The sequence below is a fragment of the Mesoplodon densirostris genome, chromosome 3, assembly GCF_025265405.1.
Source record: "Mesoplodon densirostris isolate mMesDen1 chromosome 3, mMesDen1 primary haplotype, whole genome shotgun sequence".
NCBI lineage: Eukaryota > Metazoa > Chordata > Mammalia > Artiodactyla > Ziphiidae > Mesoplodon > Mesoplodon densirostris.
The window spans coordinates 68,402,090-68,425,210 of record NC_082663.1 but is presented as its reverse complement, the minus strand read 5'-3'; positions in this window follow the sequence as shown (position 1 = coordinate 68,425,210).

The window sequence follows — 23,121 nt, the reverse complement described above, 5'->3', positions numbered from 1 at the left end:
TTCTGTGAAAATATACTAAGAAAATATAAAGAAGGAAATCCTTTTCTGTGTGCCTGCAGCAATTTAAATGATGAATGGTTAGCTGGGAGAGCAAGGCTCTCAAAGCAGGGGAAATCAGATGATTAGGTTCTATATTTTAAATTAGGAATATGTACACTGAATACATACGCAATCAGATACTCATTTATGCAGAAGTAAGGAGAGCTCAACATTAATCCATTAATTACAAAGGAATCCAACATAAAAATGCAACTTTTCCTCAAAGAATACAACTTTCTTTAAAGAAAATTATAATGTTTAAGTCATTCTGTTCAGGACTAAGTATAAATGAACAGACACATGTTTAGACAAAGAAAGGACAAGGTATTTTCAGTGTGAAAACCTGAACCATGAAATAACAACAAATCTGAATATGTTGTTCACGAGAATCATTTCTCAGTGAGGTGAGTGCCCCTCCAACGAGTATTTATAAGTTGACATTTCTATTTATAATCTAAACATCCCATAGATTTTTCTAAAAGCTCTCTTGCCATACTTTGTTGCTCAGTTACAGGATGTGCAACGATAATTCCTGAATCAATGGGTTGTGCTGGACAATTTTATTGCTACGTTAAACTGGTAAACAGTACATTTCCCCCCAGTGTCTTCTGTTTCCTATAGTCATGTCCCTTGCTCTATTGAACAGATGCTGGTTTAATCTAATTTTTCCATAATGATTCATCCTAACCTTTCACTGGAATTTCTACAGAAATTAAAAAGATTTAAACACTTCAGAACATGCCTCTGAAGATGCTGTGTTGGATAAATTTTATTAGTAAAGAGAATTAATAGTTCATCAAATTATTGCTTTGACTGCCAGATTTGTATATGGCAAAATGGAAATTGTTAAAAATAATGTTATGCAATATTAATTAAACCTAACAAAGGAACAAGTTAATGTAATGAATAGAGCAGCATTGAACCAGGCTACACGGCTCAGTTTCTTTACCAAACCTCTACGTACATACATACATACATGCATGCATACATGCATACATACTCTACATCTCGTACTATTAACAGTTTTGACCCAATGTGATCTTTTCAATAATCTCTTTCTCAAAGCAATAATAATAAATACCAGTGGAGAAAACACTTGAGGGAGCATCTGTCCAGTACCTTCACCTTCTTATGGAAACAGCCTTTCTCCTTCACGCACAGTTTAAGAGGAGCCACTATGGTCAACGAAATCCTCCCTAAGCCCTGGCCATAGAGACGGGCACCTGACCCAAGCTGGTTTTGAACTTGGAACCAAAGAAATAATCAAGCAGTCTCACCAAGAGACTGAATTTGTGAGAATGTAAAGCTAGGGAGCTATCAGTGGTAACAGAAGATTAGAGGGAAGAAACAGAAAAAAAATCATTTATGACACCAAAAGGTAAGACAGAGAAGGGCACAGACAGTACACTTCACTTTCAGATGGATAGGTCAGGGAAGGCTCATGAAAGAAGTGGCATTTGAATCATCAAAAAGTCTACAAACAATAATTGCTGGAGAGGGTGTGGAGAAAAGGGAACCCTCCTACACTGTTGGTGGGAATGTAAATTGGTACAACCACTATGGAGAACATACAGTATGGAGGCATCTTAAAAAACTAAAAATAGAATTACCATATGATCCAGCAATCCCACTCCTGGGCATATATCCAGAGAAAACCATAGTTTGAAAAGATACATGCACCCTTATGTTTACTGAAGCACTGTTTACAATAGCCAAGACATGGAAGCAACCTAAATGTCCCTTGACAGAGGAATGGATAAAGATGCAGCACGTACATAAAATGGAATATAAGTCAGCCATAAAAAAGAATGAAATAATGCCATTTGCAGCAACATGGATGGACCTAGAGATTATGATGCTCAGTGAAGTAAGACAAAGAAAGACAAGTATCATAGGATACCATTTATATGTGGAATCTAAAGGAAAAAAAAAGATACACATGAACTTATTTACAAAACAGAAACAGACTCACAGACTTAGAAAACAAATTTATGGTTACCAAAGGAGAAAGGTGGGAGTTATGGATAAATTAGGAGGTTGGGATTAACATACACACTACTATATATAAAACAGATAATCAACAAGGACCTACTGTATAGCACAGGGAACTCTACTCAATATTCTGTAATAACCTATTGAGAAAAGAATCTGAAAAAGAATGGATATATGGATATGTATAATTGAATCACTTTGCTGTACACCTGAAACTAACACAACATTGTAAATCAACTATATGCCAATATTAAAAAAAATTAAATTTAAAAAATAAATGAATAAAATTATGTTAATCACCAAAAAAAAAAAAAAAGAAGTGGCACTTCAGCTTGACCTAACACATGGGTAAGAATGAAAATTCATGCTTTATGTGTACTGGAGGGTGCTCTGGTGTGATTTTGGAACTTTCTCTGTTGTCTTCCCTTCTGGAGACCCTCATTTCTAAGTTACAAGATAGTTATTTGGATATATGTATAAGCATGTGTGTGCACATGTGTATATTTATGAATAAAGTTACATGATTAAGGATATTCACTGCAGATTTATTCTCATTAGTAAAAAGAAATATGAAAATATATTTATGTGTGTACAATATGTATGTCTATATACACACAGAATCATGACTACATGTTATGACATAGAACAGGGAGGAAGTCCATGAAAATTGTATTCCAAATGCTTATGTATCCTTTGACACATTTTTCCAGCATGTACCTTCCTTATTGTTATTCTTAATTTGGTTTTTCATTTTTGAAAAGTTATACCTGAACACAGTTTAGAGTTAATAGCTTGTTCTAAAACACAGCACGCCTCTGACTTCCCATGTACCACTACTTCCTGATTTTCAGAGGCAACCATTTTTAAATCATTTAAAAACTTTTAAATTAATTTTTATTCTGACTAATTTACTTAAATTGTTTCTTCTTGATCTTTGAGTTTTAGACACTGTTGACTTCCCACTGTGCAGACAAGGCTCCCATCACATGCATTTATCCTGCCATCTCCCCTTCGCTCAAGACAATCAAAACATATTTTTTATTAGATCAATGTTCATTTTTCAGCTGTAGTATACTATTTAGTATATACCATGATTACTTTGCCTTTTCTACACAACATTTTACTGTCTCTATTGTTAATAAGCATCTTATTTTTGTGCACTTTGTTTCTTTATAACTTATTATTAATTGATTTCTATACTATTCCCCCACCCATTACTTAAATCTCCTCTAAATTAATTGAAAATTTTTAGGCACTCAAATATATTTTCTAGAAAAAGTTTTTCCTAGAGTCTGATGATAAGCTTCAATAAAGGCCAATTATTCTTTTGAACTCTTTCCTAGAGATTCCTTTTTCTTCTATCTTATGTTGGATGTCTTTCCTGGATCCTGTGTCTTCTGCTTCTTGGTTTATTTCTTTATTTTAGGCATACAATTCACTAATATCCCTGGAGAAAAACATGGGTTCTAAAATATTGGGGGTCTTACATTTTTGAAAATGTCTTTAATCTTGTCTCAACCTTGAGTGATAGTTTGGCAGGACACAGATTTCTAGATTAGAAGCCATTTTCCCATCAGAATTGTAAAGTGGTTTTTAGTTTATTCTCTTTGTCTCTAATGTTGTGAAATTTCAAGATAATTTCAAAATAGTGTGTCTAGGTATGAGGCCTTTTTTTTTTCATTCCTTGTATCAGATACAGTATACATTTTTAAATCTAGAAACTCATAACTTTCAATGCTCAGAATTTCACTAAATTATTTCTTCTGTGATCTTCTCCCACTTCCCCCACCCCAAACTCCTCAGATGTTGAACTTTCTACATTGGTGCTCTAATTTTATCTTTTATTCTTTTTTTTTTTTTTGCTATATTTTCTGGGGGAGTTTTTCAACCATTCCAACACTTCTACAAAGTATTTCATTTCTGTTCTTTCATATATTTTTAATTCCCAAGAGCTCTGTTATATTCTATGAAAGTGTCTTGTTTTACTGGTGTTCTTTTTTTATTTTTTGGACACAACATAATTTCTTATCTCTAAGTGTTCTGAAGAGAACTGGGTTTGAGTCGTTATTGTTTTTCTCCTTGTTTCATGTATCTCTTTCCTCCAAGTTATTGGGTTTTCTTAATTGTTTTGTTTCTTTATTTTGGTTTATGGCTTTCACATTGGAGGCTTTCTCAAATACTTCGTGATCCTTGACTGCTCAAATTTATGACTGAGCCATCAACTGTTGATTAGAAGGTTTACATGGAGCTGCCTCCATAGGTATTGATAGGTATTGAATGTGAATTCTTTTCAGTGCTGTCTGCCTAAATTAGTCCACTGGGTGACCAATCAGATCCCTCAGAGACAGCTTCTTCAATTCTTGCTTGAGGATATAAGCCTAACAGCCAAGCTTAGCAGGTCAACATAGAGTACATAAATCTTCACTTCATTCCCTGTTTACATGGGGCATTCTGTTCTCCGTGTGCCTTAGAACGGAAACAGGACAGAGACCTTCTATAGAGAGCAAACCTGCCACACTGGGGAGGAGCAGCGATGAGCCTCACAGAGATGAGGAAAGAACTAGAGGACTAACTTTCTTAAAAAACTTTCAACCCAAACCCTTGTTTTCAGCGCACTTGCATCTCCACTTCCAGCACTAGCCACCAACAGCAATTCTGGAGCCTTTTGGAGGTCCCATGGTATAAATCAGTTTGCTTTTTGCTTTCTCCACTGTGTGATTGGGACTCAGCTTTCTGGGATCTGCTAAGTCAGTTATAACCCTTCCATCTGTTCTTCAGCTTCCAACATTGCGTTACTGACATCTTCTCATCTCTTCTCATTGTCCTTGTTTATTTACAACCTTAAAAAAATTCCTTTACTGTCATTTTATTGCAGTTTCAGGAAGGAACAGAAGCTAATGCTTGTGCAACTCACTGTGTTTAACTTTCCAATTTGCATTTTATAGTATACTTTAATAGACTTTAATATTGAGGCTAAACTAGCCATGTCTGCTTATTTATTGTAATCCCAAACACCAGATTTTCTAACAAGAAAGTTGCAGGCTTTCTTTTTTTTTTTAACTAAATATGAATGGATAGCAGGCAATACAAATTCACTTTAGAGTAGTTTTGATAAGGTACTTAACTCAGCCTCTGTCCTGGAACTTGGGTAAACTGAGTTTAAAATGTGCACTCTGAAAAATATTGAATATTTGAACCCTAGCCTTTGGAATCAATGTATTGAAAGTTTTCTTCATGCTTTGGAGTAAACAAAAGAGTCCAAAAAATAAAACAAAAACCTGAACATCTATGACACCTGAACAATCTACCATTCCTAAGTTCTCACTGTATGTATTAAGTCTGAGACACTTAAATTAATTGAATACCTGCAACCCTATCCCCATAAATTAAGAGATTTAAATTTCTTTAAATGAAGAAAGAAATGAAATAAAGAAAGAAATGAAGGCAATTCTCCTTACAACTACCATCTATCTTAACACTGTAACTTCTTTTCCAACATATTAAGTTAAGGAAATTTTACAATGGGTTTTGAAATCTTTTGAAATTCCTATAGCTGTTTTTATCTCAACCTAAGGGGATATACTTAGTGGTCCATGAATATTTACCAGAGTATAAGAATTCACAGAATGTCTCAGACTTCAGAGAAGCAGCTTCCCCACGTTACAGTTATCCATGCCATCCAAGCAGAGACCTCTTACCAACTGGGTCATCAAAACACAGCGGGGGCCAGAGAGGAGAAACAGCCCTGCTCCACCTATGAAAGTGGGAAGGTCCATCTCAGGAGAGGTTGGTGATCGAAATCCAGGGATTCTCTCAGCAACTCCCATCATTCGGTACCAGATTACATTGACTATTTGTACAACAGTAAACGTCAGGATTTTTAACCAGTGCAAGCCAACTGATAGAGGTAAAGAGTCAATTTCTACAAAACATTCTCACTTGCCAAGGTTAAGATAAGCAAACATGCTGTAAGACTGTCTTAACAAAAATAGATAAGATGTGTGAGAATCTGTGGGGCTACATCCACTCTTCAAAAACTAGTCCCCTTATCATTTGGGGACACACAAAAACCTCTTGGGAAGAAAATGGTTTGCACAATTTGGAATCAGAGTCCAAGGCCATCTGGATGTCTTAAGTAGCTGACTGGTCCCAAGATTCCCCAAGCTACTCTAAGTGTCATTATGTGACAATGGTTCTAGAATCGTAGAGACTTGTATTCAAATCCTGGGCCTGCCACCTACTAGCTGTGTATATATGGCAAAGTTAGGTAACCTTTTTCATGTAACAAAATTGGAAGGGAATATTAGTTAGAATTCTTTTGATTGTAAATGTCAGTAACCCTACTAAAATTGGCTTCAGCATTAAACAAAAAAAAAAGAGTACTGGTTAACATAGTTTTTTGGCTCTGCTTTCCTCTGGATTGGCTTCATTTGTAGGAATATTCTTCCCAGGGAATAGCAAAGATGGTCCCTTGCCATTCCAAGTATACATACTCTCAATATTAGAAACTTCAGACAAAATGGCAAGGTATCTCCCCTCTAAGAACCACATGAATCTCCAACGTGGATTCTGGATGGCTTTTCTTGAGTGCTTTCTCTTGGGACAGTAACTTTGGCTACTGAGGTTAGTACAGACTGGCAAATCTCATCTACGTCACATGGAAGTGAAGGCACAATTACCTTACTGCACCACTTGAATTACGTGGAGAGGTAGTTTCCGAAAGAAAAAGATGAAAGCAATTCAAAAAGCAGCCGACGTCCACAACATGGTCTACTCATCCCTATTTTACAGAGTCACCATGACAAATACATGAGATAACTTCAGCCAATTACCTGACACAGTGACTCTCAGCAATTATATTTTAAGAAACTTCCTTACATAGATAAGCCAATTCAGTCCAGGCATTTCACCTACTGACTTGAAAGTCAGCTTTTTGTCTTTTGCTCAGCAGTCTCTCAAGCATCTAATCAGATGTTGTTTCTTTAATTTCTAAGCACATGCTAAACATGATCAGTTAAAGCTAGAACTTTCAAAGAAATAATCAAAAGTTCTTACTTCCAAAACAAAGTCTGAAAACCTTAGCAATCAAAATACAGATCGCAAGCAATACACTGAAGTGCTAAAAAGTCACACTGCCAAAGAACAGAAAATTGGTCCACTTCAAAATAGGAAGCACCATTGAAGCAGTCAACTTTAACCTCCACTTGAACTGGCTGAGACAGAGGACATAAACAGCCATTGAAATGACTACAGACTTGGTGTGTTACAAAAATGCTCTATGGAGCCCTGAAAATGAAATCTAGATGTTAAAAACTCTATGTTCTTGCTCTTTCAGCAAGTATCTTAAGATCCAAAAATTAGAGACTGTGATATTTTTCCAAGATCACTGTTCAAACTACAAGGGTGGTTTATACACCCACTATTTTAACTATTTAGAGCTCCTACCTTTGCTAGATATAAGATGATGTTTATTCAGTAGCTGGAATTGAGTATGTGCTAGATGACTTTGATATAACTTAAGGGTGAACTTGAATCCATATTTGTCTGCTGTTAGAAAGGGTGTGGCTAGTTGTGTCTTAAATGACTTAAGACTGGGTTGCCTATGTACTGCAATCCCCTGGGACTTCCGAGGGAAAGACAGTAAGAGTAGAAATTCAGAGATGGGGAATTATACCAAGCGAGCACTTACTACTTTAGCTTGCCTGGAAAAGAGAATGCAAAAAAGAGGCTATGGGAAATATGCATGGAATATTTTAATGAATACTTGATGAGTGCAGTTTATGGAAAATTGGATTCTAATATTTCTGCTTATAGATGAAGCAGTAAAAATTATTTTAAAGAGAGGACTCTATAGATCTTTACAACTCCAGCATGGCTGTAACTCAATGCTGCTTTTAATATATAAAAAGTCCAAATTACTTCACATTTGAGAATAAAGGGTTTTCTCTGTCAGCAACTACATCATTTTCTGGTCAGGCTCTCCTACACTTCTTTTGCAAAAGAATAGTGTAAGTACTGCAAATTATGTGAACTGCTTTTTAGAACATCAATTCCATTTATTTGAAATTTTTGATTTCATGCTGAAATTTAAGCAATGTGACTTTTTATATTAGGAAATTGCTGTCATTATACTAGTTTTCTTACTTCCAGCTACCAACCCTTGCTTTCAAAAACTGAAAGGGAATCTACTCTTAGCTTAATTATCAACACACACCTTTTTGTAGGGGGAGAAAAAGATCATGTCTCAGGACAGCAATAACTATACTGTCTTTCTGGGAAAAGTCTTTTCCTTAGTTTTTTTGGACCCCGGACTTGACTATGTGTTACTTTTAGCCTTGGAAATGTCTTCAAAGCTTTATGGATTTTAACAAAGGAATCTTATGGGGTAGTTCCTGTTCTCAGATAGTTTAAATCTGGCAGTTTTACATGTGGTTATACAATGAGGAAATTTGTTTTGCTGATTTCCTTTTTTGGATGATGATATTATTTACCATGGATAAATAGAGCCCTAGAGCTCTAAAGACCCTGAGAGTCCTCCAAGAGTTGAATAAAATTAATAATAGAGTAAAACCCACATCAGTATTTAAGTGGGAAAGAAAAACTAAGTAGATATGTCATCAAGAAAAATTCAGTTCCTATTATGTAGGTAGCTATTTTGAATAATAACTTTCAGAATCACTCATCATTCATGGAAAGAAAGGAGGTTAGTAGTTTTTATAATAGATGACATAATCCCTAGGTAACAATCAGTAACTGATATGTTGAACCTTCCTATTAACAGTGGAAAATACAAATAAACTCCTTGCCCTCAAGTAGCTTATAATGTAAAACTAGAGATAAAATGTATTAAAATATACAAAGCAACAAAGCATCATAAAACTGATAAATAACAAGAAATGTTATAAAAACTCATCACTGAACTCAAAAGGCAGCATATGTAATTTTATGTTGAGAAAAGCTCACGAAAGGGGGTGAAGTTTAAGTTGGACCTTAAAGAAAGGGTGCGATTTTGCTAGAGAAATGTACTGAATATATCTAGGTAGGGATAACAGAGTGAGCAAAGACATAGAGGAAAAACAATATTAAAGAAATAGCGATTAGTTAAGTTGGATTGGAATGGAAAGTTTGTGTGAGAGAAGTAGATTAGCTGCAAAGGTATACAAAAGGTAAATTGTGTGAACCCTCCAATGCAGTATAAAGGGATTTAATCCCAAAGGCAAAGAAGATTAATCTTAGAAAAGACAAGACGTATGCAGGGTGAGCTGGACAAGGGAAAGACTGAAAACACAGCGAGCATAAACTAATCTTTGTGTGGTCCTTTCAGATTCGGTGCAATTGATCTCACAGTGAATGGAGCCAGCCTGGTATCAGTGGAAATAGAGAGGAAAGGATGGATGCTGGAGATATGGCAAAGGAATGTCTGATTAGAGGAAAGGATATCGGACTTTCTGCGTCTGGGGGACTGGAAAAGTGCTGATATAGTAGCAAAAATGTGACATCAAAGGAATGGTTTATAAAGGGGAAAGAGAAAGAGTTTGGTTTTAAAAACGAGTTTTAATACTGATGTCCAGTGAGGGGCCCAGAAGTCGGAACTGGAGAAATATATTTGGTGTCTGCCTTCATAATAGGTGAAACCACAAGGATAAAAAGAGGCCCCAAAGGAAGTAGGTATATAGAAGAAGACCGAACCTTAGGACTATCTGAGCCTAAAGATAATATGGTAAAGGAAAAAAAGGCAGCAGGGAAGAAAGAAGCTTCATCCAAGAGATAGAGAGAGGGAAGAGAAGAACAGGATAGTGAGCTGGGACAGAAACTAAGGGTTGAGGGCATTTCCAAAAGGGCAGAGCTCGCCTCTGCAGCCACATGTCCTCAGGTCACACATGACAGGTACACTACCCTGCAGGTTCATCTACGTCAGTGTCCAGGGCAAAAATTCATTCGAGGGAGTATTTTAGGCCCATTTGGCTGCACAAATGAAGCTACAATTTCCCATTGTCCTTATCTATAGTAGCACCGACATTTTGATCTCAATAACTGAGAAAGAAGAAAGAAGGAAAGGAGGGAGAGAGGGAGAAATGATAAAATAATAAATAATGTAAGGTGCTATAGAAGAGTTAAACAGCATGAGGGTTGTCACAAAGAAAAGAACAAAGTCTGCTGAGAGGACATCTGTGGAAGAGACTCTGTATTCTTTAAATAAAGTTGTTTTAATAGTTAAGAAGTCTGCATTTTTACTATAATAATTCAGGAAGAGAAGAAATCTGAGGATTTCCTACAGCCCATTACACTGAATTCAACTTTGCAGATTTCACTAACTGTTATGGTGGCCTTTATTTTACATCACAAAATATGCATCCATAGCCAAAAGTGTTACAGTTTTTATAGCATTGATTTTAAGTGAAAATTAAGGGAGTTTTAATCAGTGCTTTAAAAAAGTTTTCTCCTTATTAATTTGGAAGTGCTGTAATGACTTGAGTGGCCAAATTTGTGCCCAGTGAAAGCAAACAAACAAATACCAAGAGCTTTCTAATTGAACAGCCACACTGTTGTATTTTTAAATATTCACTGAAAAATTCTCAGGCTTAGAATTGAGCTGTTCAGTGTCTCTCTCCCCATATATCCTGTAATAATTAAAACCTCAATTCCACTTTGAGGAACATTTAACACCATCTTTCGCATTTTCTCCAAATAATAAATGTGGCTGCTAAATCAGCCATAGACTCATAAAGCTAAAAGAAATCTCAGGATCATCAAGTCCTAGAATCAGAATAAAAGATATTACCTAAGCCAGTTTAATCAGAGACATACATTTTGATAGTTTTAAAAATAACTTTAGGCTTTCAAAATCTATTGGCTTTGCAATGGGTAAAGTTATTACCTTGTAGGCTCATTCCTACAATTTCCTTAATAACACAGATTCTATGCTTATAATAAAGAGATTGAGAGTTTTCCTAGGACACATTTTTATGTATTAAATAAATGCATTCATACATACATAAGCAAGCAAGTATACCTAGGCCAGTTAAAATTAGGTTGGGCTGTAACAAATGAGTCCCCAAAGAATAGTGCCCTACATAAGTATTTTATTTTTTTCATATTAAACTCTAGGGATGTCAGTGTAGATGATTAGGGCAGCTATGATCCCAACCTTCTTCCAACTTTGGTTTCACAGTATAGGGTCTACATTCCCAAGATCTCATGTTCCAAGATGACTGCCTCAAATTACATTTGCCCAGATAAATGTGGTTTCTAATATTCTATATTACAAAAAAAAACTCTGTAATGAATTCATTTACAGGTAAACCTTTGTTTATAGCTCCCATTTTTCCTCAGAATAAATTTCTAGTGCCAAAATGTCATTCAGGAAAGGCATAACAAATTACGACTTTCCCAGCAGCACCTAACAGTACCTGTTTTGCCAACACACGCCCTTGAAAAAATTGAGTATATCATTCCCTCAATTATTTGATAGGTGAAAATATTTTTCGGTAATTTTAGTTTTTACTTCTTTGATCTTAAGTGATCTTGAACAACTTTTGTGAATATTAACTACTCATATTTATTCTATTGCAAATTGTTCTGATACTCTGATAATTTGTTTGAAGCTGGAATGAGAAAATTACATGAAAACATTTTGCATATTATTTATATGCTCTATAAATATGAGATGCTGATAGTGTCTTATTAATAACAAGAATGTCTTTCCTTTCTACTTTTAGGACTGTTGTTCAGATCAAGAGAAATACTAAATGTGACAATGCTTTGAAAACTTTAATATATCTTCCATGGAGAATGCATTCGGATATACTCGAAAGTTGCTTAACTTGTTGACTTATTAACACAGATGGAAGATCTGTTAAGGAAGGTAAGAAATCAGTTTTCCCACTGTTATATCTCCACATTGATATGGGTCCAGGTGTATGGCAAAAGTAAGTTTTTCTAAGGTCCCCCCCAAAATCACCATCAGCAGGAGGGAAAACAAATTTGGGGGAAAAAACTAAGGCTTGAAAAAGAAATGGGGCTACTTTCTAGACTTCTAAGTAATTATCACTATGGGTTTTTTAACTGACCTCACCTCTCATCTAAGAGAAAACAATATATGACACAGGAATTCTCTTAATAACCCGCTTCTCTCTTTTAAGTTGTCTAACTCTATACACATCATTATTTGCCTTCCTCTGCACTTAGGATAGATGTTCCTCTGTACATTCCCTGTAGAAGCTCCTTTCTGGCCAAGGCTGCAACGAATCTGCAGGATTTTGTCTCTCAAATAGATACCTCCAGCTAAATCTCACTACAGACCAGCTAACCCGCATTGACTTCAAACAAAAACTAAATTCATCAATATTTTCCTGCATTTCAGTGTCCCTTAAGCAAATACATTGTATACTAACATTTTGCCTAAGGCAAAACATCTTTTTTGTGTGTGACAATAAACAGTTCAAATGCATATAATTCATGTTAACAGGAAATGCAGATTTGGGACACAAAGAAAAGAGGTGATGGTAATATCATCTTATTCTATCATTTTTATAAATCTTAATATATTCTGATTATGCTGCTTATTTCAAAGTAGTATTAACTATGTTTAAATTATATGTGATTTTATCAGAATTTGAATTAGTCTATTGGACTTATACTATTATTATTTTTATGCATGGTTTATTTTTTTGTATTACTTGTCATGGTGGCTGGTTATTTCTTGCGCTTGGTAAGATATTAACAGAAAAGAAATTAGAGGATAAAAGACACTAAACAACTCCAATATTAAATATGCTTTACAGGAAATGAAATGAATAAGTGTTTCCAAAAATGAATATTCTTCAATAAATCCTAATTATTTTTCTGGAGAAAAATCCAACATACTTTAGTCCTTGGCTACTGAAAATTATATGTTCCTGTCTGGGAACAATGAAATGTTTCCTAAATGGCTTTGGAAGTCAAGAATGCAGAGCACAGTATCTGCATGAAGGGTGGTTCTTTATGCAGTTGGGAAAAATAAGCACAATGATTCAAGTGCCATCTATAGGAAATGTTAAAGTATGGTAAGAAATTTTACAGCGTTGATTGATAAGTAAACTTTCGGTAATATATTTCTTATGCAAAATACGTTAAGACTTTAGGCCTTAATTCTGAAATGATTAAAAATTTCTCATGCAAGGAAAGCTCTGGACTTTAATTCTGACGTCTCCTGCTGTTAATGTTGGCTTCGTCTATAGATTGTCTCTACTCTGGGTCCATCACAGTAACTGAATGAGGCTGAACATCTGATGCATCAGTTGCAATCTTTTCATGCTGAGGATGTGTTATGAGTGCTGTCGTTAACAGCTGTGATTGTTGTTTGTAATTATCTCTATTTTCCTCATAGGTGGTCTCTTGCTGCTACAACTTCCAAGCAATCATCTGCAATATTGACTTCTCTTAAGGCTGTGATGCTCAGAACTGAACTGCTTTCCACTTTGTCTCTACTAGAAAAAAAAAAAGCTTAATGACTGCAAATGTCAGATATGTATTGCTGAAGCTGCTGCCATACAATATGTGCAATGGGGAATGTTGGTTATTACTTCGATGTTTAAATAAGATAAATGTTTGATATTAAACTGAGGAAGGACTAAGGTTAGGATGACAAGTTATATCTTGACTGAAAATTCTGACTAGTAGTCACTGCCTTTGCCACTGAAGGTTTGAATCTACATTTAATCCTAGAAGAAAAGCAGTTAATTATTCATTAGCAGTGTCTACCCTCAGTACATGGGTGGTGATTCAAATCTATTCATTTGGGCTAAGAGATTCTAGACAAATCTGATTGTCATTGAGAACGTTATATTATCTGTGTAATAAATTACTTTTAAAATCCAGCTGTAAGCAGTGTCATGTATACAGGTATAGGTTAACTCTAATCCTCAAGGTGGGGCATTTAGTTACCATTTGAAATAGTTTAAAGAGGAATCCATACTCTGGAAGTGCACTTAAGCCCTTCTAATATGTTATCAAAATCTTTACGAGAAACTTTACTAATCACAAAGAAATCTTAGCAGTAGGTTTTCATTGCTGACAAGGAACTCTACTCAATTCTCTGTAATGACCTATACAGGAATAGAATCTAAAAGAAGAGTGGATGTACGTACATGTATAACTGATTCACTTTGCTGTACAGCAGAAACTAACACACCATTGTAAATCAACTATATGCCAATAAAAATTAATTTAAAAAAAGAATGAACAGATGTGATTAATGTAGTAAATCATCTGCAAAAAGCTTGAGATATCTCTTCGGGGGGGGGGGCTGTTTTCAGTTTTTATTTCTGGAAGTGTAGCAAACGTAATAACTGTTCAACTTGAAACTGAAGAAAGTAATTTGCTTCTGGTAGAAGGCCTATCCAAAATCCTTTCTGTAATTTCTAACCACATGATTAAAAAATATAGTAGTAAATGTGTATCATCTTAAAAAAAAAGTTTTCATTGCTGAAAAGGTTCCTGAAATATATGACTGGCTAGAAAGGGTATGTGAGACTAAATAAAGAAGGCATAAAAATTCAGCAAATCTAAATTGGGAATCGCTGGAGATTTAGAATTCCAACAGCCTTGGGCCACTCCATTTCAAGGACAGCCCTGTCATTTGACCCCAGTAAGTGTTGGTTACACTGGCCTCTGGCTGAATGCTTCAGTAAGATGCATGTCAGAGGGGCTGAGGACAGAGAGATGGATGTTCCAGAAGTAACAAGAATGTATTATATGACTGTATTTGTTCCTGTTTGCTAACAGATGTTTGTACATTAGGCAGAACTGGGTTCGAGGTTCAGACTTGCTTTTTTTTTTTCTTTTTTTTTTGCGGTATGCGGGCCTCTCACTGTTGCGGCCTCTCCCGTTGCGGAGCACAGGCTCCGGATGCGCAGGCCCAGCGGCCATGGCTCACGGGCCCAGCCGCTCCGCGGCATGTGGGATCCTCCCAGACCGGGGCACGAACCCGTATCCCCTGCATCGGCAGGCGGACTCTCAACCACTGCGCCACCAGGGAGGCCCCCAGACTTGCTTTTCTCATAAAACATCACCTGGTAACACAAAGGTGGGAATGCGTAGCCCCTACATATTCCTATTCATCTGAGGTGACATTGTTGGCCAGTTAAATTGACTTAGATTAGTTCACAAAAGGTGTTAGTCTTTTGTTGGAGATGGTTTATCCTATCTCCCTACTTTTCTTTGTACCTTTTTCTCAGATACATTTTATGCGTAATGTTCTGTTGGAAATTATCTTCTCCCCCACATCCTTCTCTGTACTTGTTCCTTGCTACTTTTTATCCATCATATTTAATGAGGCATTTTAATAGCATGTACGTTTCAAATGGAGTAATGACAAATTCTCTTATGGGTTTAGACTCACAGAATTTACAGTTATTGAAGTCTGAATAAGTGTCTCAATATGCTAAAGACATATCCATTATTTTTTGCAGGCTAAAAGGCCAATAATCTGCCATTTGTCAGGTATCTGAGCCACTTGAAGAAGAACAAAATACAACTTTGGTTCTAGGGCACAGTTTTGAAAGACCAGCTGTGGGCCACTGCCAAGTGCAGAGCACTGCTGGTCACACTAATGAAAAGACAGCTTCTCTTTAGTCTTGCTAGTTAGTAGGTCAACAGTTTGCTGGCAGCAGAATAGACTTTCAGACATTTTACTTCATTGGTATGACACAAGATATGTATGAAGTCTGCATTTAATTTTCCAGCTTTGCCTATGAAAGAAGACATTATTTGTTGTTTGGTAACTATCTGCTGTATCTTTATTTCCCCAGCCTTCACCTTATATTCAGTGACAGGTTAACAAATCAAGAGCCTCTGATACAAGAGGTCCAGCTCAGGTAATGATAAAGTAGTTGGTATCAGACTAACTCTCCCACAGAAAACAATTAAAATTTTGGACAAATTATGAAAAACAACTATTTGAAAGCAATGGAGAGGGATCAAAAACAGGCAGAAACTGAAGAAGGTACTGCACTGAGAGATATCCATATTTAGATGGCTTTCCTCTAAAGGAAATTCTCAGTAGCACATGACAGCTGGGTAGAACCAAGCAGAAACCTTCAGTCTCAAGATGAAGTGTCCCAGGATAGAGTTCAATAAAAGTTAAACTGTTTTATATAAAGAGAATTGAAAGAATTTGTCACATTAACGGGAAATATTTACTATTCAGAACGATGATCTTTTAACTTTGAACATGTCTTTTGGACGACTGAAATATTTAAGAAGAATATTGAATATATTTAATTTATAAATTCAGCTAAATATATTTAAAGGTGTTTATTAGTTAACTAAGTTCGAAATGATACAAAAATGATGGTCAAAAGTCGCTGGACCTAAAAATTATAATCGTAAGATTTGTAAGCTAAAAACAATAACTTACTCTTATTGAACTCACAAGTTTTTGAACTTGTGAATTCAATAAATTGAATTCTAGTTATTGGAACCCAAAACTAACCTGAGTAGTTTATCTATGATAAAAAAGAAAAGAAGAATCCTCAAAAATACTAAAGATCTTACACAGTCAGAGACAAGAGCATGACTAATACAGAGGGTGCCGGATGGAAGGTCAAAGTTCAAGCAAATGGGCAACACGGGATCTGAAGAAGCTGGGGAGCCAGAGGGAAGAATGCAGGAAGAGACCAAAGATAGCAAAACAGGAAGGATCTTTGTCACCCTTTGTTTTAGCCAGGAAATATACACATATATTAGATACAGATACTTTAAAAAAAAGAAAATAGGGCAGTAGCAAGCACGTTCTTCCTTTTCATGAAGCCAGAATATGTGGGATACTGCAATCACCCAGCTGCAAGGGAAAGCTAAGGGCCACAAGGAAAAACTGCACCTAAGTGAACTGATGAAACCCTACAGTCCATCATGATTCATTCTTAGAAATCAGCTATTTTTGTTCTACAGAAGAATGTTAAGCAGAGTTTGGACAATGAAATGTACTGCAAAGTGATAAAGCAAGTAATACCAACAAGGAGATCTATGCAAGCTATTAGATTATTCCTTCCTTGAAATACCAACACTCCCAGAGCCAATTTAATTGCACTTCTGCAGACCGTGTTATCCCTGGTGAGCAGAACTACTTTTCCTTTACCATGTGATTCCCTTTTTCTCCTTAACACTCCCACATACAGCAATATACAGAAGAACTTATCAGTTATGTACATAAGTATTTTAAAATCTACCTTAAATTATTTTGGAAACAGCTAAATTTATATTTAAAATAATACAGAAAAATGGACAATAGAGTCCTACCTTAAATTATTTCCATCCAATCTTGAAATATATTTTCTTTATATTAAATTTTTTTCTCCAGAGTATATTAGAATTTGCTCGCCAACTATGATGGACACTCACTGAAGACAGATTTTGATTTACTTTTTCTGATTAACTCATACCACCTGGTAATGCTGGATGTTCAAAATAATGTTTTTGCATATGCAGCTGCATACGTCATGAAGCAGGAAGACATACAGTCATAGGTTGGAGTTGGGGCTTCAACCTATGAATTTTGGGGGGGGACACTGTTCAGTCCATAACACATAATCCAGATGTTTACCATTTTTAACCAATATCCCCATGCAATTCCTCCCTGCTACTTAGCCCACATTGCTTTAGCTGCATTACTCAGTAAAACAATTTAATGGCACTCTGAAAAATTAAATTCCTAATTCCAAATTTCCTCTAAAAATAGCATTTTCAGGTAGAACCAAGTTACTATAATCATAGCTCTAATCCAATATTTGCTTATATCCTACCAAAGTGCTTCTGAAGAGAGAGTGAGTTGGGCAGATGCAGGGAGCACAGCCTGTAGACAGTTACATAATAATTAAATCAGAATTATCACGGGAAGCTTTCCCAAAATATACCTGTCTTTCTCACTAACCTCTCCAGCTCTGAAAAGTTGTATGTGGATATCTGTAGATACTGTTAACAGATCTTCCCAAATTTCTCCTCATGCCTTTACTTTCCTTTCAGAAAATTATACAACGAATATTTCCGTGACAGATGCACTGCCTGCCAGAGTTTTCTAACAATTGAACCAGATACCTCTTTATCCTCCAAGTCTATGAACAAATTATTTGGCAAAGGAGAAATTTTTTTAAGACAAATCAGATTGGTATCTGATATATTGGTGCCATTTAGTTTTATAAATACTTCTAAAACATAACTTTTACTTCATATAGTAGTTGTAGTTCATTTTCCGCTACTGTTATAAAGTCTCTTTGTTCCTTTTCAAAGCACATTAAGAATATGTAATTCTAGAAAATCACATTGAATGAAAAGTGCACTGGCCACGTTAACATATCAAAGTCATAATGATGCAAAAAGCACAACAAAAGGGAAACAATACGTTGACACACAAATGTTGGCTGGGACTTGGAGAGGATACAATGTACTGTTCAATATAATAAATAAGTTACAAAGTTCACTTTGAAAAATAGATATAAATATACTAGCATCTGTATAAAATCAGTGGAGCTGGCTGGTAGGCTTGTATTGGTTCATAATAACTGATATTAAAATTTTAGGAAATTTGTTAGCTGGTTGTTAAATCACTGGTAGCTTGAAATGGATAAATCTGGAAGTATTTATACCACAAAAATCAGTGAATTCTACAAATCAGGACTTTTTCCCCAACGAGCTAGTGCTTCAACATTTACCAGCATACCACCAGAGCACTCAGTGCAATTTACATACCCACATTTATCACTTCAGTTATAAAATCAGACATTTCTTCCCTTCCTCATCATCTATCTACTCCTAGTTCATCCATAAAAAAAAAAAAAAAAAAAAAAAAAAACCTCTCTATTTAATTTTTTTTTAACGGAGGAAAAAACCTAATTGAGAAACATATTGGCTTGGTAGGAGTGCTCATATTTTTAAGTAGCAATATATCTCCGCAGACCTCCCATGAAGAGACACGTGCATACCATGGAATTTCTACATTTCAAGTTTACTTCTGTAGCTTCTCTGTGTAAATAGACTCCCACAAGGTTGCCTGTTAGTATTGTATACAGTACATAGTATTCTATAAGTCAATGATTCTTAAATGTTAGACCCAGGAGTTACTCAGGGTCATAAAAAAACAGCCAGATTCTCAAGTCTCACTCTCAGAGAGATTGATGCCATTAAGCCAGGGTAGGATCCAGGAATCAGACACTTTACTGTATCCCAGGATACTGTGCTCTCAGTGGTCTTCAGCCTACACCTATGAAGCACTGCCATAAGGTTGTGCATAGGGTGATGGCAGTGTGCAGACTTTTGTTCACCTTACCGAAATTACTTTGCACCTGCTTACTCTCGTCCAATCTGCCTAGATGATTCTAGATAATGTCTAGATAATATCCCAGTACTTTTCCTCTCCAAAATGTATATTTTACTTGCCAATTGATTGCTGCTGAACAACTACTGCTGGTTTTCTTGGCTAAGGATCAGATTTTTGTGTCCAACTTCTAAGTAAAGCAGGACTTTGCTAGATTGGGACTTCCCCGAAGATCACACAACTTCTGTTCAAAGTCATGCTTCCCAGGCTGCAACCTTTCCTTGGAATGCCTCTATTTAGAGATACTAAATAAGAAATTCAAAGGCTTTTGAATACACTTAGGGGCCTCCTTATGTCTCCCCCAAGGAGTAGAAAAGGAATTTAAACTATTTATCATCATCCTTTATTATCTACAGGGTTAATATTTGCTAAACGACTTCAAAGATAGTCAGGTGCTGACCAAGCACATCTCTTTGCTTATTGGAGTTCTGAAATTGTACTGGGACACTGTTCAGTACCAGTACTAGACCTAGTTCTCAGAGACTGAGTTTACCTGAATGAAGGAGTCATAAAACAAGTGGCTATACGTACTGGCCACTACCCTAGGTAGTCCCTGAAAGTTCTTTTGTGAGTGATTTCCAGCATATACACACGCGGTAATAAATATATTTCTAAATTTTAACCTGCTTTTTCCTACCATCCACACCTTCCCTGTACTTAGTGAATTCTTCCATCCCCCACCCAGGGGACCTCTTCCATTTCCCAGGCTTGCACAGGGACAGGTAGATATGATCACCTACTGCAGGAAGATAAACAAAGCCTGAGAACAATGCAAGAGAAAGCGATTTGGAGGCTTATGGCAGAGGAAGTTTTCCACTGGCAGAGTCTATAGAAGCAAACAGTTGGGAGGAAAGAATAAAAAGATAGGGAGGCACCATGTAGAAATGAGAAGATAGTGGAGAAAATTCGAGTCGCTGGGAGCTCACTTTTCTGGAAGCTAACTCAGTGTGCAGTTGTTCCCTTTTGAGATACACTCCCTGAGTGGGCAGCCAGTTGTCCACATTTCTTTTGGTTTGTATTGACTTTGACCTAGACCACAGAGAGACAGCCCGGGGTGCAAGCCAGCCTCTCCATCTGCTTCTCAATTCGCTAGCTGCTGGCAACCCACAGGTAGAAAACTTAGGACACTTGGAAGCTTTCAGAAAAGAGGATGAGGGACTGTTAGATGCTTAGAAAACTCGTGAGTTAAAGATGGTATGAAGAGCAAGCCTTGCTCTCTGACCAGCAGTACAAGGCTAAAAGTATAACACCTTTGTAAAACTGCAAGAAAACAGGTCCTTCTGAGTGAACAAATCGAAAAAGGCACCTCTGTGGATGGGGGAGTTACAGAAAGGTGCCCCCTCTAGGCAGATGAATTACAAGTGAGGGCAGCATGGGCTGAACTCCAATGCACAGCCTGAACAACTGCACTCAGCACACTGGCCAAGGCAGGACTAGATAAAACCAGGTGGAAACTGCTCCCATCCATTCAGCTGCATGGACTGGCCTCTATGTGTCTAGCTTTTAAGTTTGAAGACCTGGTTCAGGCATTGCCTTCCTTACCTTACCAGACAGGGTCAATACTCTCTTTCCCAAAATACTTTGAATGCTTCTGCCTGAATACTAATCTAAAACTATTATATTGAGATGGCCTGTTTGTGTGTCTATTTCTCCCCCTAAACTGTAAACTCAAAGACAGAAACCACAGAGCATTGATCTTAAGACCTCTACCAAGTATCGTAGTGCCCACTACATAGTAGGATCTCAGTAAATGTTTGTTTACCTGTCTATCCCTTGCAAAGCCATGGCATATTTACAATAGTATTTGCTTCTCTGTTAAACACTTCTAAATAGAAGAGGAAAGCCAATGATGTGGAGACATTAGTAGCATACAGACACGCCACTCCACTCGACAGATTCAGTGAAGAGCCTTATTTAATTAGGCAAGTATAAAGGATAGCATTTTGAATTATTAATGCACACTGCCTCTCCTTTAACCTAAGCACATATTCAGGTAGATTCTTAAAAATAAACTCCTCCAAACTTCACCCATTTTGTGAAGTCATTGTTATTGGAAATATTATGAAAAGTACTACCTAGCTAACAGTGATTCTTTTAGTCTCTATATTTACAATGCATATGTAGAGCCTCTGACAATGTTTCTCCTTAAGCACACAAAATGTCATCACTAAAATGGGTGGGATTATACAGCAATTGTGGGAACAATAATCTGCATATTAAAATTTTAGATTTAGGGACTTCCTTGGTGGCTCAGTGGTTAAGAATCTGCCTGCAAATGCAGGGGACACGGGTTCGAGCCTTGGTCCAGAAAGATCCCACATGTCGCGGAGCAACTAAGCCCATGCACCACAACTACTGAGCCTGCACTCTAGAGCCCATGAGCCACAACTACTGAGCCCACGTACCTAGAGCCCGTGCTCCGCAACAAGAGAAGCCACTGCAATGAGAAGCCCGCACACCACAAGGAAGTGTAGCCCTCACTCACCACAACTAAAGAAAGACTGCACACAGCAATGAAGATCCAATGCAGCCAAAAATTAATTAATTAACTAAATAAATAAAAATAAAATTTTAGATTTAGAATTTTGAATACAACAGTCAGTGAAGGAAATATTTGGAAAAGTCATTACCCTGTATTTTTCCAAAGAGATGTGTGTCAGCAATTCTTAATGACAGCACACTTGAAACCTCACAATGTGCTAGAGTCTATAAAGCCAAGGATGTGTAGAAACCAGGACTGTTCTGACATTTTCATTGTGTTTTCATTTTTTGTGAGTAGTCATTTACGTCAAAAGGTAATAAAGCATAAAAGCTGTGCTGTGGGGGCAGTGATTTCATAAAACTGCCTCAACAATGAAATTAGTAATACTCTGCACTGTTTGATAGCATACCTTTTTCAGATGTTATCTAAATGCAACTTTCAAAACCCTGGGGAAAAACACATTACATTTTAATTTTACCGGTGAACTACAGTAGGTTTAATATACATTAATTGAAACTCCTGTGTGCTTGGTCAACATGATAGCCAATGACTACCCAGACTTATATTTTTAAACTTGCCTTTGTTTATCTTGATAGACTTAGGAAAGAATGAAAAAAATTAAATATATGAGCAAAATTTACCTATAAAAATGATCATCAGAATATTGTTTATATAAGAAAAATGGAAAATCATACATGTCTTATAATAATACTTAGGTCACATAAATTATGGTACAGCCATACAACAGAATCTACTATGCATCCACAGAACAAATACTGAAAAATATATTTATCATCTCAAAGGGATGTAGACATTTTGTTGCTTAGTTTTAACAAGCCCGTTCAAGAATGCGTATACTCTTATAAAAATTAAACAGAAACCTCTATTAAAATAAACTCAGGAGGCTAGAAGGAGAAGCTCTCAAACCCTATCATAATAGCAGAGGCCAACAGGAAGAAGAAAGACTTCCTCTTCTTGGCTGGCAAGAGCTCAGCCAATGAGAGACTGTCACTATGTAGCCAATGAAAAGCTACTACATCTCGAAATCTCAATTCTGCCAATGAACACTTTGTCTACTACAAATTTCCCAACTTCCTTTTACCCTCTTTAAAACAGTTCTCTTCTTGTTGTCTGGGGACTTGCATATGGCTCGCCACGGTTGCAGACCCGAATTTCAATTCTTTTTTGATCTCGAACACACCCATTTTTGCTGGGGAATTAACTGGCAGTCAATTTATCTTTAGGTCAAGACTATAAA